The sequence below is a fragment of the Sturnira hondurensis genome, unplaced genomic scaffold, assembly GCF_014824575.4.
Source record: "Sturnira hondurensis isolate 20B ecotype Veracruz unplaced genomic scaffold, ASM1482457v3 Scaffold0004474, whole genome shotgun sequence".
Classification (NCBI taxonomy): Eukaryota; Metazoa; Chordata; class Mammalia; order Chiroptera; family Phyllostomidae; genus Sturnira; species Sturnira hondurensis.
In genome coordinates, this window is record NW_028077105.1 from 12237741 (window position 1) to 12256880 (window position 19140).

General features: G+C 37.5%; 1 non-coding gene across 1 annotated transcript; it reads left to right on the forward strand.

Moving 5' to 3' along the window:
• Nucleotides 1-7957: 7957 nt before the first annotated feature.
• On the forward strand, nt 7958-8064 carry LOC118986823 (U6 spliceosomal RNA). The gene has a single exon (XR_005066454.1). It is a non-coding gene; the product is annotated as a U6 spliceosomal RNA (small nuclear RNA).
• The last annotated feature ends 11076 nt before the right edge of the window (nt 8065-19140 follow it).

A 19140-nucleotide genomic window follows, 5' to 3' on the forward strand; every position in this document is an offset into this window, starting at 1 on the left:
AGTTGGCCCCACATATCAGTGTGACCGGTGCCTGCACGCCTGTCTGATCTCTCCACAGATGTTGCCCGTGCTAAGCCAAATTCTGTATTGAGAACATCCTTCTTACATAACTCTGTCACTCTGACGTCTTTATCCTGTTTTATTTTACTACCTAGCACTTATCACTACCTGAAATTCAGTTATCTATTACCTGTCTTTCCCTTGAGACTATAACCTCCATAAGGGCAGAAACTTATACTTTACTATCAACATATACACTTTTGCTTATATAAGAATAGTAAGATTTCTTTTGCATTTACTTCAATCCCTGCACTGTAAGGGTTTTACATTCATTTTCTCATTTTCTTTTCATAATAACCTTATTACAAAAATATTATTATTATCATCATTTATAGGGAGGGAAGTTAAAATTTTGCCTTAAGTCACATAGATAGTAAATATTTGAAACAGGGTTCAAATTTAGATCTTTTCGGCTTTAAACCCTGAGATAAAAACATTAGGAGAAACAGGGTTCAAGGAAGGTAGGTGACATAGTCACTCACATGCAAATTGATATCACAAAAGGTGAATGTAGGTATAGTGACTCTCAGACAATAAAATCATAAGGAGAATTTTTACACAGGCCACTAAAAATGTATTATGTTGACTAAGATGAGAAGAACCGAAGATTTAGTAAGCTCTCAGAAATATTTGCTTACGTAATGCAAAAGAAAGTTCATGCTACTTCCAAGTGGATTATAGCATCCTGTTTGAATATAGAATTATGGATTGTTAGAAGTGGACAGTGTTTTAAGACCTCATGCCCTGGCTTTCTGTTTCACTGAGTCTAATATCTGAAATATCAGATGGGGACTCTCTTGATATATCAGATATTCCTGGGGTAGATTTTTCTTTTCCTCCTTTTCATAAAACAGATGATTTCCCCTTTTAACCTGTGTTTCATTTTTCTGAATAAAGTTTCTTTCTTTGGTGAGTGTTTTTGTGGAGTTGAGAAAACAGCAGATCTGTTTCTTCTCACAACTCATCTTGGTTATAGATGTCCTTCTACCCAGTATAGCACCTACCCTGTTCTGCTGCAAGTAAAGAGACCCTCCACTTGGTCAGTAATCCGTTCCTCCCTTCACGTGAACCATGAAGCTTTTTAGCTGGCTGAAGGTGTTAAAGAATTTCTCTTCTCTCCGAAGCCGCTGGGAAATTCCTCTTTTCCGGAGCTAGCGTGTTGTCTTGGCTACCCCTTTGAGACTCTCACGTGTCCACCTCACATGTTCACCTGCAGAAGACTAAGTCCTGGAAATACAAAGACTGCCATACCAAGTACCGAAGTCACCAAATTACAGAACTGGGATAGAAGTTGAATCCATTTTGCTTAAATAAGTCTGGGCAAAGCCGATTTAAGACTTCTGTTTAAATGCACAGATTACAAGTTAATTTTTCTACATGAAGCACAACTGGTTTACTTGCCTTTTGGTACTTAAATAGAAAACCAAGTGTAGATCGGCTCAAATGAAGTTCGGTGAATTAGGCTTCCTATGGAATTAATCAAACAATTCTATCTCGAACTGGCCCATACTCGCTTGCAGGGGTTTTGGGATAGATGACGTCGTGATTAAGAGTGGGAACGCGGAGCCAGTTCGTTCAGGCGTACTTCTGCTAACCACAGATACTTCTTTTTGTAAGGCATAGAGTAATTCTTGTCTTTACAGATCTCTAATGAAATCCCTAAAAGCATGGAGTGTAATTAAATTCGGAGGTTTTCAGGTGATTGAGGCTGTCTGTGTGTATAAACATGCGGTCAATTGGACCAGCTTACAGATTCCCTGGGTGGCTTGTCTGTGTTTGCCCTCGCTGTCCACGGCGATCTGAAACGGCCCAGTGGAGTCGGAACCTCAAAGGGGCGAGGTTCCTTGTTTGATTTACTCATGCCACACAAACCCACGCAGACTGTTATGAATGCCGCATTTGAGAAAATCTCCCGTTTGTGAACACATACGAGGTCACACCAAAAGGGAGATTAAATGAACCCCTTTTTCAAAAAGTTTTTGGTTGGTGGAAAGGAATGCTGAGGTGACGCCTGTGAAATGGTAGAGCTACAGATGTCTCTTTCTCATGGTTCATGGGCTATGCTTCATGGGCTACGTTTTGTCCATCAGGGTGGGGAGGGCTGTAAGAAGCATACTTCAAATTACCCTGAAATGGAAGGCTGGCAAATTCAGTCCTGACCTTCTGCAGGGATTTTAGATAGCAGAGCTCCAAGCAGCCCACACGTTTTTAAGAGGAACCCTATTGTGAGCTTCACTGGACCTCAGCATTGCCAGAAATGCTCTCCTTCATTGTTCCACTTTGTAGCATGCAGTCAGTTAAGTGTGTCACTCATTTCTTTTATTTCTACAGCATTTACTATGGGCACACTTTGTTTTAAAGGTCTCAGATCAATTGCTTTTAAGTGAAATGATAAACTAGTGGATTTAAATGCATATTGAGGTATACCATACAGTGTGTCCCAAGTTAGATAAGATGGAGTCTTATGGAACCGGGAGTGTCTTCTGGAGTGGAGTGTGTGACCACATCTAGCAAGGTGCGCTAGTGTGAGAGTGTAACATGACTGACGCCTATTCCCGGGGATACAGAAAGGGATGGGATCGCCAAGATTGAGCCATGCCCTCTGATTTAGTGACCCTTCATGTAGGACCAGAACGAGGCCTGTAAGGAATGATTCTCAACACTATTAACACTGTTGCAAAATGAAATGATAGTTATTGGGGAAATATGTTTAGGTCCCTTGGAATAATTGCTTGTAACCCTAAAACCGAGGAATTTTGTGTAGAAAAGGAACAAACAGAAAGCATTGCTTTTTGAAGTAGGTGTGATTTAACTGTTTTATTTCTTTGAAAGCAGAAGGGTGAGCAAAATTGCAATGTGTTTTGGTTATAATTTTACCAAATGTGTTTTGGTTATAATTCTCAAAATTGCAATGTGTTTTCGTTACAAACAATTAAAAGCTTTCAGAGGTGTCCAACCCGTGGCCCATGGGATGCAGGTGGCCCAGCATAGCTATGAATGTGGCCCAACACAAAATTGTATTTACCTAAAACCTTTTTTCGTTAGTGTTTGTGTATTTAATGTGTAGCCCAAGACAACTCTTCTTCTTCCAGTGTGGCCCAGAGACACCAAAAGTTTGGACACCCCTGCAAAGGATGTGCCATTTATTAAAGTCACTGATTTGTGCCCTTTAATATAATTTGCTTATCAAGTGGGTCTTATTGGAGTTATATCTCAACTGCAGTTCCAAACAATTACCATAATTAACTGCATTATTGGAGATCAGTGGGATAAGACATGTTTGTGTTACTCTTTAGAAGCTCTTAATTTTGCTTCTATGCCTTTAATACGAGAAAATCAAGTTCCTTTCGATCTGGTCTAATGTGTCCTTTAAGGTCAAGCTTTCCTCATTGATTTTCTGTCTGGGTGATCTAGCCATTGATGTAAGTGGGTGTTAGAGTCCCGTACTATCATTGTAATGCTATGTATTTCTCCCTCTTGGTCTGTTAATATTTGCTTTATACAGAAATTGGGGGACAAATAGTTTTACAGTTGTTCATATGTGAAGTAATATAATAATTAATAAATAATAATACAAGGATAAGCTCTGTGCTTCATGTATTCACAACCATAAACCTACTTTTGCCCCACCTTGGATTTAGATGGTCCTATGTTGGATGTATAAATGTTTAAAAGGGTTACATCTTCTTGTTGGATTGATGTCTTTATCATTATGTAATGTCCTTCCTTGTCTCCTATTATAGCTTTTGTTTTACAGTCTATCTTCTCTTATATGAATATAGCTAATCATACTTTTTTATCTTTGGTTTCCACTTGCATGGAATACCCTTTTCCATCCCCTCACTTTCAGCTGTGTGTGTCCTAGCTGAGGTGAGTCTCTCGTGGGCAGCACATAGATGGGTTTTGTGTTTTTCATACATGCAGCAGCTCTGTCTTTTGATGGGAGAATTGACTCCATTTACATTTGACATAATTGTTGATAGGTATATACTTATTGTCATTTTGTTAATCATTTTCTGGCTGTTTTGTACTTCCTCTGTTCCTTTCTTCTCCTCTTGCCTCTTCCTTTTGTGGTTTGATGATTTTCTTTAGTGGTATACTTGGACTAACTTTCTCATTATCTTTTGTGTATATACTATAGGTTTTGCTTTGTGATTACACATAACAATTTACATTTATAACAGTTTTTTAAGTTGTAAAAACTTATATTTGAACACATTCTAAAGCTCTGCATTTTTACTCTCCCCTCCATGTTTTATGTTTTTGATGCCACATTTTACAACTTTTCTCTTCTGTATCCTTTAGCTAATTATTACAGTTACAGTTGTTTTTACTGCTTTTGTCTTTTAACTTTTCTGCCAGCTTTGTAAGTGATTATTCTTTACATTGACTTTTAATAGTGAGATTTAGACCTTCATATGTTTTCTTATTACTAATTAGAACCTTTTCTTTTCTGTTTAAATAAATCCCTTTAATACTTCTTGTAACTCTGGTCTAGTGTTGATTAACTCCTTTAATTTTTGCTTGTCTGGAAAAGTTTCCTCTCTCTATTTCGAAATAATTTTTCCCTGCTGAATATTCCTGGTTGGATTTTTTTTTCTTTCAGTACTTTGAATGCATATACCCCTCTGGCCTGCAACGTTTTTGCTGATAAATCTGTTGACAGTCTTATGGAGGTTCCCTTGTATGACACCTTGTTTTTCTCTTACTGCTTTTGAAATTCTTAACCTGTCTTTAACTTTTGACATTTTAATTATAATGTGTTTTGGTGTGGGTCTCTTTGAGTTCATTTTATTCAGAATTCTCTGGGCTTCAAGGATCCATATGTCTGATTTGCTCCCCAAGTTAGGGCAGTTTTCAGTTCCTATTTTTTCAAATAAAATTTTTTTCCTTTCTCCTGTTTCTTATCCTTCTAGAACTCTTGTATTGCTAATGTTAATCTGCTTGTTGTTGTCTTATAAGTCCTTTAAGCTATTTTTACTTGTTTTCATTTTTTTCTCTTTGTTGTTTTATATGGATTAGTTCTTGTGCCCCATCCATGAATTTACTGGTCATCTCTTCTTCATCTAGTTTGTTAAGGAATTTACCTAGGTAATTTTCAGTTCACTTATTGTATTCTTCAGCTCTGTAAGTTTTGTTTGGTACTTTTTTATATTTTCTTTCTCTCTGTCGAAGTTCTTACTTTGTTTATTTGTTCTTCTCCTGAGTTTGGGGAATGCTTTTATGACCATGAATTTAAACTGCTTATCAGGTAAATTACATACCTCTATTTCACTAAGGTTTTTTTCTCGAGGTTTTATCTTGTTCTTTTGTTTGGAACACATTCCTTTGTTTCTTCGTATTGCTTGACTCTCTGTGTTGGTTTCTGTGTATGCAATGAAACAGTCACCTTTTCTGGCCTTGAGGAGTTGGCCTTGTGTAAGAGGTGAAACTTATCATTCAATCCTGGCCTAGCTCTTGGGTTTCTCTCAAACTTTTGTGATTGTCCAAACAATTTATTTTATTTTTAGTAGCTTCCAATAGTTGAGGGTGTGCCAAGGCCAGTCAGTGTAACAAAGATTTAGACTAATTGGAAGCTAGATCCTCAGGCAACAGCTTTTAAAGAATGTAAAATCTGCATATATATATATATATAGCCCTGTGGGAGCATGAGCCTAAGGCTCACTTGCCACCAGAGCCATGCAGTCTGGAGGTGTCTTCTGGGTAGCAGTTGCAAAAGTTGGGGCTCCAGACAAGGATATTAGTTCCTTTCTGGGAGATTCTGGTGAGCTGTAGTAAGGGAGAGAAAGAGTACAAATATAGCATCTCCCAGTCCATGTTCCCTGAGACCAGTTCTATAAGCACAAGTGGGCCAAACCTCAAGCCTTCCCCAAAGGCCAAAGCTGTGGGACAAGTAGGTAGGTCTCTTTCACAGACAAGCTGGAGCATGTTTCAGTCTGCTGCCTGCGCAGTGCCCTGGGGATGGTGGTCGGTCAAGAACTATCTCTGTGATTGTTTACAGTCTCATGGGACCTAGGAAGGCAAGAGCCCTGGGTTACCAGAGCTGGGTGATCAAGGGGTATTCCCTGGAAAGCAGATGCCATAAACAGGCACCATGCATAAGAACTGGGGCACCAGACGCGTGTGAGAGTCCCTGTCTGAGAAATGATGCTGCTCTGGAGAGCAGCAGAAAAAGAGCTCCATGGCAGGCCCCACCTTCCAAGGTCCCGGCAGAGGTTCACTGTTAGAGGTGGGCTTCCTCAGAAGCCTGTCCCTCGGGCTGCCTCTCTAATGATAAGCTAAGAGGCCTCTTTTACAGAAAGATTAAACCCAGAGTCTGTTGACTAGGAGGTGGTAGCCGCTGAAGAATTCTTTCTCTGTTGGTTGGTTGTAGTCCTTCAGGACCCATGCATGTGAGCTCTGGTGGGCCACCAGAGCTAGGCAGTGCCAACATGTTCTTTGGCAGCAGATGCACCAATGTAGCTTCCCTCTCATTTACCAAATGGAATGAGGTGACTCTGACTATTTTTTTTCCCCAGGAGAAAATTGTTCCGTATACAGCTGGAGATTCACCGTGTCCATGGGAGGAGGTGAATTGGGGATTTTCCTTTGTTGCCACCCTCATCCAGAATCATCAAATTATTTTCAAACCTAAATTATTAATGTCCAAGGCACTGATTTCATGCAATAAAAAAGACCTAAATAAAAAGAACAAGTGAAGATTGTTTATTGCTACAAATTTTTCCTCTCATACAGGAAATGGGAGACTGTAGAACTAAAAAGGAAAATGTTCTCCCTGATCCGTGCACAAATTCTTCACATTATTAACTTGCTTTAGAGCTCAGATAAGTTGGGCATCAAATATTTATAAAGGTACATTTCATTTGTCAAGTTTCTGGGACTATGTTTGTAGTACCCTAAATATGTAAAAGAATATATGTAGGAGAGAGTGGACATAGTACATTGAATATGTGTGTGGAGGGTGGCTGAGTGGCAAACACATGGCTGGCCAGGAGTTGGCCAGGAACACCAGGGGCTGCCAGCCAGGCAGATTCCCTTAGCAAGGCCATGAGCATGGCCAATAGAGAGACTGTCCTGCACTCAGCACTGTGTTTCTAGGAAATGTTAGGACCTTGTGATAACATTTATTTCTACAGAATAGACTGTGGTTTTTCTCTGATCCATATTGGCCCTTATCCAAGAAAGTACTATGTAGATGTATCAAAAAGATTAATTTGGCTTATTAAGTGATTTCTCCCAAAAGGCAGAGATACATTACAAGGATCGAAAACTTAGCATAATTATGAGCCTATTGTTTTATTTTATTATTTGAGAATGCACAATTTAGCTCTATCACCAGCTGCCATAACACAATTTATTTAACATATTTGAGAAGGTAAGAGCCTTTATAGCAAGAGAAGCTTTTGGTATGTTTTGGCTTGTGAGGGCAGAAAAAGATAATAATTATCTTATTTTCAAATTCCAAGATGCTAGCCAGATTATTTTTTCTCCAAACAGAGGGGACCTAATACAGACAAAGACTATCTTGGCATGAGAACACATAGCAGAGGCAGTATTTACTAAATTATGCTTTCTTATGATAGGACGACGATGACTTAAATATACTGAAGAATAGACTTAGTAGAACAAATTTAAAAGTACCACATACATTACAAGGGACATCCAGAAAATAGTGAAACAAACGCTTCATTTAGAGTTTGCAATCAAAACTCAAACATTTATTTAAAACATCAGGACTTACAGACATCTTGGTAAAAATTATTCAGATAACAATCAATCTTCCATCTACAGAGAGAAAATTTGAAGATGTGCATAAGTTGTCTTAAAAATGGCAATATTTTGACAAATAGACTTACGACAGCTATCGTTCTGTAGGGTAATTAAAAAATCAAAGTTAGTGCTCGCTTCGGCAGCACATATACTAAAGTTGAAACGATACAGAGAAGATTAGCACGGCCCCAGAGCAAGGATGACAGGCAAATCCGTGAAGCGTTCCATATTTAAAAAAAAAAAAAGAAAATTAGTAATTACTGTTTGAATGCATGGGCAAGGCTTGATAATACCTGCAAGAGCAATAATTCAATTTTTTATTTTTAAGGAACTAACAATCCTTAATAATATGCAATATATATATATATATATATATATATATATATATACACACACACACACACACACACATACATATATATACTACAGGGGTCAAGTAAATGGCAGGTGTGAGAAATATTGCAGAGGACCAGCAGAGGGGGGACCTAGTTTTCAGATGATCAAAAAAAAAACCTTCTGAAAAGGAATGTGGCTCCAGTTGGGTCTTGAGAAGGCTGAGGAGCCCTCACCATGAAAGAATTTAAGTGAAAAACACGGACAAGAGAGGACTTTGCATAGAAGCTGCAGAAAGAAACAAAAGACACAGAGATGGTGCTTTCTGCTCTCCCGGAATATATGAATATGTATAAATGAAAGACTCATGAAATATTTTTAAAAGCCATGTTTTATGGATCATGCAGATTAGTATAACGGGCTGTCCATAGAATGCTGAGAAAGCATTAGAATAGCAGTGCTAGTCTCGGGTGAATTAGAAGAGAATTGTGGAGGAAATGGGTTTAGGGTTATGGTTTAAAGAGAGTCTTTGGTATGGATTTCTTAGACTTAATTTGACATTCTCACTAAAATATTTGATTTCCCAGTAAATATAACTTGACTGCCCATTCTGAAGCAGGTTTTCAAAGCCTAATAAACTGAATTTGAAAGCTTTTCCCCTTTATTGTTCATTATAAATGTAACCTGTAATTGCTACGATGAGCCATAATTACCTAAAGCCAGATTAGATGAAATCTAAGGGCCATTACTATCTCCTTTAATTAGGGAAGGTAAGCTCCAGGGAAGGGGAAATGGATCCCGGGATGCTGGCCTTCACTGAAACAGAGCAAAGACGCTCTGGGGAGGCTTGACCTCACTATTCTGACTCACTGAAGCGTTTAACATTTAAGAACTACAGTTTCTGTTATTTTGGACTCACCTCCCAATTGTTTGAAACCTCTAGTTTAGCTTTTTCTGTTAAAAAGCCCTCTTTTTAGGTGTATCCAATAAAAATCCCACTTCTGACAACTAAATATAGAAAGAGAATGATGTTATGGTTGAAATTAGTGAATGGGCTTCCCAAATTTACTATTCACGCATTTCCTTTTCTCTTTAATTACATGCCGACTGTTTTCTATTTCACCTAATATTTCTATCTATGAGGGAAGATAATTCTTACCTAGCTTAGCTGGAGGAGACAATAGAAATAATCTTCTGATTTTGTACAGAAAACATAATTTTACAAATGTAAAGTCTTGCCATATTCGCTTTTACACTTCTAGGTCTTTTTTATTACTGGAGTAGTAATGAATAATTCCCAGAGAACTGTAGCGATACACTGCTTCCAATTGTCAAGAAAATAAAACCAAACCAAACAAACAGCAAAAGGATGATGCTGGCCTTCTGCTCGTGCACTCTCAGAGCATAATTTCCCACCACGTCGGCCTCGAGGCAAGATCTTCCCATGCTACCCGGGGCTCCAGGGACTGTGAGGGCACCCTTCTTGGAAGGCTCAGTAGGAGCATTTGACGTGATTAAATGCAGCAAGGAAATGTACTTTTCTTTCAATAAACAGTGTTTTATTATGGTCCAAGAGTGGCTCAAGGACTTTTTCTGATGAATTAGTCAAAAGGAGATTAGGGGTAAAGACTTCTACATATTTTATACTAAAGCTGGGATCCACAATAATACAATGCCCGAGGGTATAATATTTGTAGTAAGAACTGAAGGTTTGCACTACTCTTCTGACCTTAGAGAACTTTTTTTTTAAAGCAAAACATTTTTGCTGCAGAATAATGCCTGGCCATTGTAATGAAAATATGCAAACCACAAGCCACATCTAACAAACATAGAGTAAAAATTTATCATTTCTTTTTCTCTTTCAGTCTTACTGCCCAGAGGGAACCATATTTACAGTAGGTCAATAGGGACATTTTTCTGTACATCCTTTTTTCTGTCATGTTGTTTCTATTTTTTTTAACAAAAAAAGAATTTCATTTATTGGAAAGAAATATTTTTATTGAAAGTTATATAATTATGTGGGTAGATTACTTAACCTCTATAAGCCTTAGCAGCCTCAACTTTAAAATGGAGATGTTAATTCTTATTTCGAAGAAGTGTGTTGACGATTATTGATTTAAGAAAAGCAAAGTGCTTGGCAGAGAGACTGAAATATGGAAAGGGCTCAATAATGCTGAACGTTATCCCAGATCTTGCTCACTTTCTCTTCTCTGGTTGCACTTCACTCCCAGGTTCCACGGTCGCACAAGTGTGCGTCGCTCATTATGTGATTCCAAGACCGAGAACTAGTCAAAGCTCACGGAAGGTGTTTAATCAAGAATTCCTGAGTGAATGAATACACCACAAGCCTAATGCATACTGAGCTGTGTTGCAGAGAATATGCCAAGTTCCTTTTAGGCTGAAAGTTTCTTGAAGACCATGGCTTCCTTTCCTATCCGTTTGCTGCCCTTCATTATGCAAAGTGGGTCTTAACAGATACTTGGTAAACATGTAGGAATTCTCCTGATGTAGCCAAGCCCAGAGCTCATCTGTGTGTCAGTGGGAAGGAAACTGAAGGAGCATGTTCAGAAGGCCCACTCTGGGGTAGAAAGAAAGGCTCACTGACTCATTTCTCAAGCAGGCTGTCATCATTTTAAAACATCATATATTCCTTTATTGTTGCTTCTTACGAAACAGCGGATCTAGAATGTTGGGACTACTAAGGGGGAGCTGATGCCCAGACTCATGACTCATCTTTTAGAGAAGCCGCAAGACAGACAGAATTCCTTATAGCTGAGAAAAAAGTAAGGTCTCCACGTTCTTCTGTCTGGTTGATCCCAGGTTTGGAGTGACTACTCTCTCCCACATCTCTGGATTTCTGGAGGGAAAAAATCTTGCCTGGACACCAGGTGCTACCTCTGATTGTTGTGTAAAACATTGCTCCAAGGTTTTGCAGCCTATGTTTTCTTCAAGGATTTTTATGGTTCTCGGCCTGACATTTAAGTCTTTGATTCATTTTGAATTATTCTTGTGTTTGGTATAAGAAGGTAGTCAAGTTTCATTTTTCAGCATGTTCAGTTTTCTCAACACCATTTATTGAATAAATTATCCTTAGCTCATTTTATGTGCTTGCTTCCTCTCTTGAATATTAATCGACTACAAAGTTGTGTGTTTACTTCTGGGCTATCTAGTCTGTTCCATTGATCTATGTGTCTGTTTTTAAGCCACTACCAGGCTGTTTTGATTACTGTGGCCTTGTAGTATAGTTTGATATTAGGCAGCATGATTCCTCCAACTTGATCCTTCTTTCTCAGGATTGCTGTTGCTTTGTGGAGCCTTTTGTGGTTCCATATAAATTTCTGAAATATTTGTTCTAGTTCTAGGAAATATGTCATTGGAACCTTGATAAGAATTGAGTTGAATCTATAAATTGCTTTGGGTAGCATAGACATTTTAATGATGCTAATTCTTCCTATCTATTAACATGGTATGTGCTTCCACTCATTTGTATCTTCTTCAGTTTCTTCAGGTCTTTTACTTCTTTGGTTAGGTTTATTCCTTCGTATTTTATTCTATTTGAAGGACTTGAGAATGGGATTGTGTTCTTAATTTCCCTTTCTGTTACTTCATTACTGACGTATAAAAATGCAACTGATTTCTGAATATTAATTTTGTGTCCTGTTACTTTGCTGAATTCATTTATCAGTTTAAGTAGTTTCTTGGTTGAATCTTTGGTGTTTTCTATGTATAGTATCTTGTCATCTGCAAATACAGTTTTACTTCTTGCTTTTCAACTCGCATGCCTTTTATTTCTTCTTCTTGTCTGATTGCTATGGCTAGGACTTCCAGTACTACATTGAATAAGAGAGGTGAAATCGGACATCCCTGGTCTTGTTCCTCATCTTAAGGAGAACTCTTGTAGTTTTTGCTTGTTGATTATGTGATGCTGGCAGTGGATTTGTCATATGTGGCCTTTATTATGTTTAGGTATGTTCCCTCTATTCCCGCTTTGCTAAGAGTTTTTATCATGAGTGGACCCTGGATTTTATGAAAGGCTTTTTCTGCATCTATTGATGTGATCATGTGGTTTTTTTATCCTTCATTTTGTTTATGTGGTGAATCACATTTGTTGATTTGTGAGTATTGTACAACCTTGCATTCCCAGAATAAATCTCACTGGATCATGTTGCATGATCTTTTTAATGCATTGCTGTATTTGGTTTGCTATTATTTTATTGAGGATTTTAGCATCAATGTTCATCAGCCTATAATTTTCTTTCTTCGTAGTGTCTTTATCTTGTTTTGGAATTAAGATAATGCTGACCTGTAAAATGAGTTTGGGGCACATTCCCTCCTCTTGAATTTTATAAAATAGTTTGAGAAGGAGAGGTGTTAGTTCTTCTTGGAATGTTTGGTGAAATTCACCTGTGAAGCCATCTGGTCCAGGGCATTTGTTTTTTGGGAGTTTTTTGATTTCTGTTTCAATTTCACTCTGTGTAATCTGTATGTTCTGATTCTCTGATTCTTCCTGATTTATTTTTGGAAGATTGTATGTTTCTAGGAATTTATCCGTTTTGTCCAGGCTGTCCAGTTTGTTGGCATATTATTGTTCATGATGTTTTTACAATCCTTTGTATTTCTTGGGTGTTTGTTATTATTTCTCCTCTTTCATTCCTGATTTTGTTTATTTGGATACTTTCTCTTTTTTTCTTGATGAGCCTGATTAAAGGTTTGTCAATATTATTTACGTTTTCAAAGAACCAGCTCTGGTGCCCTGGCTGGTGTAGCTCAGTGGACTGAGTGCCGGCTTGCAAGCCAAAGGGTTGCTGATTTGATTCCCAGTCAGGGCACATGCCTGTGTTTCAGGCCATGTCCTGGGTTGAGGGTGCGTGAGAGGCAGCCACACAAAGAACCAGTTCTGAGATTCACTGATCTTTTGTATCTTTTTTTTTACTCTTTATTTCATTTATTTCTGCTCTGACTTTAATTAAATCCTTCCTTCTACTCACTTTGGGCTTTGTTAGTTGTTCCTTTTCAAGTTCCTTCAAGTGCAAAGTTAGATTGTTTATTTGAGCTTTTCTTTCTTTCTTTCTTTCTTTCTTTCTTTCTTTCTTTTTTTTTTTGAGACAGGCCTGTAATGCTATGAATTTCCCTCTTAGGATTGCTTTCTCAGCATCCCACAGATTATGGATTGTTGTGTCCTCATTTTTGTTTCAAGGTATCTTTTGATTTCTTCCTTGATCTCATTGTTAACCCATTTGTTGTTTAATAACATGTTATTTAGCTTCCAGGTCTTTGTGTGTTTTTCAGTGTGCTTCTTGTGATTGATTTCTAGTTCCATAGCATTATGGTCAGGACATGGGCAACAATGTGGTGATTGCTGGAGGTAGGAAATTATAAGGGGACTAAATGGTAATGGAAAAAATATAATAAAGATTAAATAAAAATTACTCCATTAACTTGACTTTTCAATTCAAGTTTATATTCCCTAGGATTTATCCTTAGGAATAAGATAATCATCCTTCCCTTTAATTGCTTTTAAATAGGGCATTCAAGTTTTCTGGTTGAATTTCCAGAATCTTCTGGAAGCCCTTTTGTTTCTTCATATCACCATGTCTCAGTTTACCTAGCCTGGAGCATAGATCTACTTGTATAAGATGCAATACTTCTGGGACTTCTATTATAGCCTCCATATTTCCCACAGCCTCTCACTTACATGTAATATTTGTTTTATTCTTGACAACATCTGTAGAAGTTTTCATTTAGTAAAATATAATTATGTCTGAGGAAATAGACAGGCCTTTAAAAATACAGTAAAATATACACAACAAAATTTGCCATTTTAAGTGTACAGTTCAGTGGCATTAAATGCATTCATAATATTGTATAATCATCAATATCTATTTGTAGAACTTTTTCATGATCTCAAGCAGAAACTGAAAATAAGCCTCTTTCTTAAAAAAATCTGTTTTTTAGAGCAGTTTTAGATTTACAGCAAAAGAAGGTACAGAGATTTCCCATACTCCTCTGCCCCACCACATGCTTAGCCTCTTCCATTATCAAAACCCCCCACCAGGAAGGTACATTTGTTACAACCGATGAACCTACATTGACACATTATTATCACAAATCCACAGTTTACATTAAAATTCATTCTGGGTGTTGGAGTATTCATTCATACTCCAATTCATTTCATGAGTTTGGAGTATTTTCACTGCACTAACCACCCCCTGTCCTCTGTCTGTTCATTCTTTCCTTCCCCCAGCCCCTGACAACCACTGACCTTTTCACTGTCTGCATAGGGTTGCTTTTCTAGAATGTCATATAGTTGGAATCGTGCAGTGTGTAGCCTTTTCAGATGGGCTTCTTTTACCTAGTAATATATATTTAAGATTCCTTTATGTCTTTTCATGGCTTGACTGTTCATTTCTTTTTAGTGCTGAATAATATTCCATTGTTTGGATGTATCACAGTTTATTTAACTATTTATTTACTTAAGGACATCCTGATCACTTCCAAATTTTGGTAATTATGAATAAAGTTTCCATAAACATCCATGTGCAGGTGTTTGTATGCATATAAGTTTTCAGCTACTTTGTGTAAACACCAAGGAGCCTGATTGCTGAATCACATGGTAGGAGTATGTTTAGTTGTGTAAAAAGTTGGCAAACTGTCTTCCAGAGTGGTCATACTATTTTGCATTCCTTTTGGCAGTGAATGAGAATTTCTGCTTCATGCCCTCACCAGCATTTGGTGTTCTCAGTCTTTGGGATTTTGGCCATTCTAATAGGTGTGTAGTGGTATCTTGCTGTTTAAATTTTCATTGTCTTGATGACATATGATGCAGGACATCTTTTCATATGCTTACTTGCCATCTGTATATCTTCTTTGATGATGTCTTAAAACAGAATATTGTATTTCTTTATTAAAAATTTTCAGTTGTGCTTCACATACAAAATTATATTAGTTTCAGGTGTACAACATAGTGATTAGTCATTTATATAACTTACAAAATGATCACCCCTATAATGCTGGCCTGGGTTTAATACCCATTTGATAGCACATGTAGTTATTACAATATTATTAATTATATTCTCTAGTTGTACTTTACACCTGCACATATATTTTTATAACTGGCTATTTGTACATCTTAACTTTTTTTTATTTTTCACACAGAGAACAAATCAATGGTTGCCAGATGGGTGAGAGGTTTGGGCGACGGGTGAGAAAAGAGACTTTTTAAAATATGACTTTTTCAAAAATCAAAAAATTCTGAAAGTATACTAAAAAAATTATGTAGTTGTTTCTCAAAGTTAAGAAGGTACATGCTGAGACAAAGAATAGAATATTATTTAAGCAGTCATTTTTGAGTTTTCTTTTTTAACCAGAGTTTTTAAAATAATGTAAGAGCAGGTTGGAAGTATCCTACATTGCACATAGAACCAAACTAGAAGTAGGAGGCAGAAGAATCAATTAATCAACAAATAGGCCCTTCTTCATCTTGATCCCTTATTTTTTAAACCTAGTTCAATGATACTTCCTCAAAGAAATCTTTTTTGCTTACTATCACCTGAAATAATTTCTTACTTCTCTGAAATCTGCTTAGTTATTAGTTTTTTCTTGCACTTTTACATAGTGTCCAGCTTAGAACACATCTCTTCCACCACTGAACTAGCACCTTGAGAACAAGATTCTATTCATTAATAGAGTTTTTTTGTTGCATGAATAGAGTATTTTTGCATGTCTATGAAAAAATGTTTAACATTACTTTAAGTGCATTTACTTCTGCATTAAAAAATTAGTTTTCATGAATAGCCAAAATAATCTTTTTTAAAAAAGAGCAAAGTTAGAAGTCTCAGTTTCTCAATTCAAAATTTACTGCAAAGCTACAGTAATCAAAATAGTATGGTACTGGTATAAAGACAGCCATAAGACTAGTGGAATACAGTCAAGATCAGTTAATAAGAAAAAGACCATATTTTCAACAAATGATGTTAAGAAAACTGGATATATACATGCAAAAAAAAAGTTATACTCTTACCTTACAGCATACATACAAATTTACTCAGAGTGGATTGAAGACCTAAATATCACAACTAAAATTATAAACAATGATTTCTTAACAGAAACTGGAGAAAGCTTCATGACAATGGATTTGGCAATAATGTCTTGCCTGTGACACTGAAAGCAGAGGAAACAATAGATATCCCCTCATTGGCAGTAAAGATGTTGTTATCAAAGGACACTAGCAGCGGAGTAAAAACACAGCCCACAGAATGAAAGAACAAATTTGCAAACCCTGTCGCTGATAAAGGACTGGCATGCAGAACATACAAGATAAAGAACTCTCGCAACTCAATAGCAACAAAAAACAAACAACTCAGTTAAAAATTGGACAAAAACTTGAACAGATATTTTTCCAAAAATATATACAAAGACCCAATAAATCCACGAAAACATGCTCAATCTCTCCAGTAATTAGTGACGCTACAAACCAAAACCACTACGGTACCACTTCACACCTGTTAGGATAGCCATTATGAAAAAAACCAAACAGAAAGTAACAAGTGTTGGGGAGGATGTGGACAAATTAGAACCTTTGTATATGGTTGGTGGGAATATAAAATGATGCAGTTTTGTTTTGTGTTGTGTTGTTTTGTTTTGTTGAAAGCAGGACAGCAGTTCTTCAACAGATCAAACATAGAATTGGTACATGATCTAGCCATCAGACTTCTGGGCCATCAGATCTAGCCATCATACCCCAAAAGTAAAAGCATGGACCCCAAATGATATTTGTATACTCATATTCGTAGCACTATTATTCCCAATAGCTAAAAGGTGAGAGCAACCTAAGTGTTCATCAACAGACCAATGGGCTAACAAAATGTGGTGTGTACCTGCAATATGATAGTGTTCCATCTCAAAATGGAAGGAAATCCTGACACCTTCTATAACATGGACGGACCTTGAAAACATGATAAATGATAAAGCCAATCACAAGATGACAAATAGCGTATAACTGCACTTACGTGAAGTTCCTAGGACAGTCAAGTTCAGAGACAGAAAGCTGAAGGATGGTTGCCAGGGGCTGTGGGGAGGGGGAATGGGAGGGCCCCTCAGGTAAAGAGTTTCAGCTAATGGGGGGGTGGGGGATAAGACAGAAGGTGGGTGGCGGTGAGGGTGGCACAACAATGGGAATGCGCTTAATGCAACAGAGCCCCGTACACTTAAAAATGGTCAGAACATCAAAATGTAACGTTTTTCTGGTCAGCCTTTTGGTTTTCCTAGCTATGGAAAAGTAGCTTTGATGGGGAAGAAAGAGCATTTTTTTTTCCTGCTTGTTTCTATACCCACTAGCATCATTCTGGGTCTTATTTTTGGCCAAAACTGATCTTGTGAGATTTAATCAAACATACTCTGGAGGCATCTGTGACGTCTGTAATTTTTCCGAGAATGGAAAATCAACAACAGAATCCTTCGGCTCAGAGATAATCAACCTGAGTCCTGCGTTTTACAAAGAGGCTGAGACTGGGAGGACGTTGTGACTTGAGGAGCTGCCACAGCTGTTCTCTGTGCTGTGGGGTCCATGGCAGCGGCTGTAACAGGAGTCTGGAGGTTTACAGGCTACTTGTGGTGTAAATCATATCAGCCAGGAAGACAAAGAGCCAACAAATTCAGCAAACTTGACAGCTCTTGAAACAACAAGATTAGGAAAGGGCTCCCAAAAGCCTCGGGCAGTACCTTTTACCGTGTTAGAAGCCCTGATCCCCAGTCACAGCACTCAGGAGTTGCAAGACCAGGGACACTAGCCCACTCAGTTTCTTCTGCTGTGGACTGAGTTCAATTGAAGGGCATTCATCACAGAGCCACTATGAGATTAAATGGAGCCGTGCATTTAGTGCCTGGTGTGGAATGTGCACTCTGTCAATGCTAACCGTTACTGCATAAAACCCAAAGTTATCTATTCCATAATAAAAGAATGAGCTTGCTGTTTTTCTTTTGCATGCTTTTCATAAATTTATCACAACATAAGTATGTAAAGTATTTTCCCCTGGAAGGCCAAGCTGAGATACATTTAAAGGGAAATACACAGGAATTTAGGAACATTGAGTAAAGCCCCAGGGTCTCCTTTAAACTGATTCCTATCTTTCTTTTGTTCGAGAGACGGCAGGGGAACCTCGGGCATCAGCAGCTTCCTTACCTTCATTCAGCAATGTCAAGCGTGCTTTGTGGCTCCTCTCTCCCCTTGGCCAGCTGTCCGTGCAAGAAGGCGTCAACTCGTCGCTAAACGAGTATGCAGGACCTCTTCATTTGAAGGGTTTTTTCATATTCTCTAGAAAAACAAAATACTATGTTGAGGAGGAGTAAAAGTTCAGGAAATCCCAAAAGGTTCCCATGGTCGGCACTCTCTGGCTTATGTTAAACTACAAACAGAATTAGATTTGCCTTCCTCGGAGCCAGTTTCTGAGGAATGATTCTCTTATTGTTTCTGATTCCTTTATTCTAAAAAATACAGCAACCCAAATTCATAGAATGGCTATGATATCACAACCCCCAAACTTTAAAATTATTGTGCTATAATCTTCATTTTTTACTTCTAATTTATAGATTTTGTTCATCCAAAATACTGCTTCAAAAGTGCCTGGAAAATTGAGCTAGGAGATATTATTTTTAGATATTCTTCACAGTATTCTTTAATGCTTAAGACTTAAGTATTAAATAGCAAATATTCATTTATGCTTATTAGACTTATTACTAACTATGGTACCTTGAGGTCTGAAGGTACAACCAGATAGTAAGCTGTGAGATCTTTAAGGGAGAGAACAGTATCTCATCTATGCTTCTCCAACAGTAGTTAGATGCACATAAAAGATGATGGTCGAATCATCAAATAAATAAAAGAATGAACAGAAAAATTACAAACTGCCTGTTCATAGCTCATGAATATTGATTCAACCTTGATTATTTTTATTGTCTATTTCTCATTCACTTTTATGT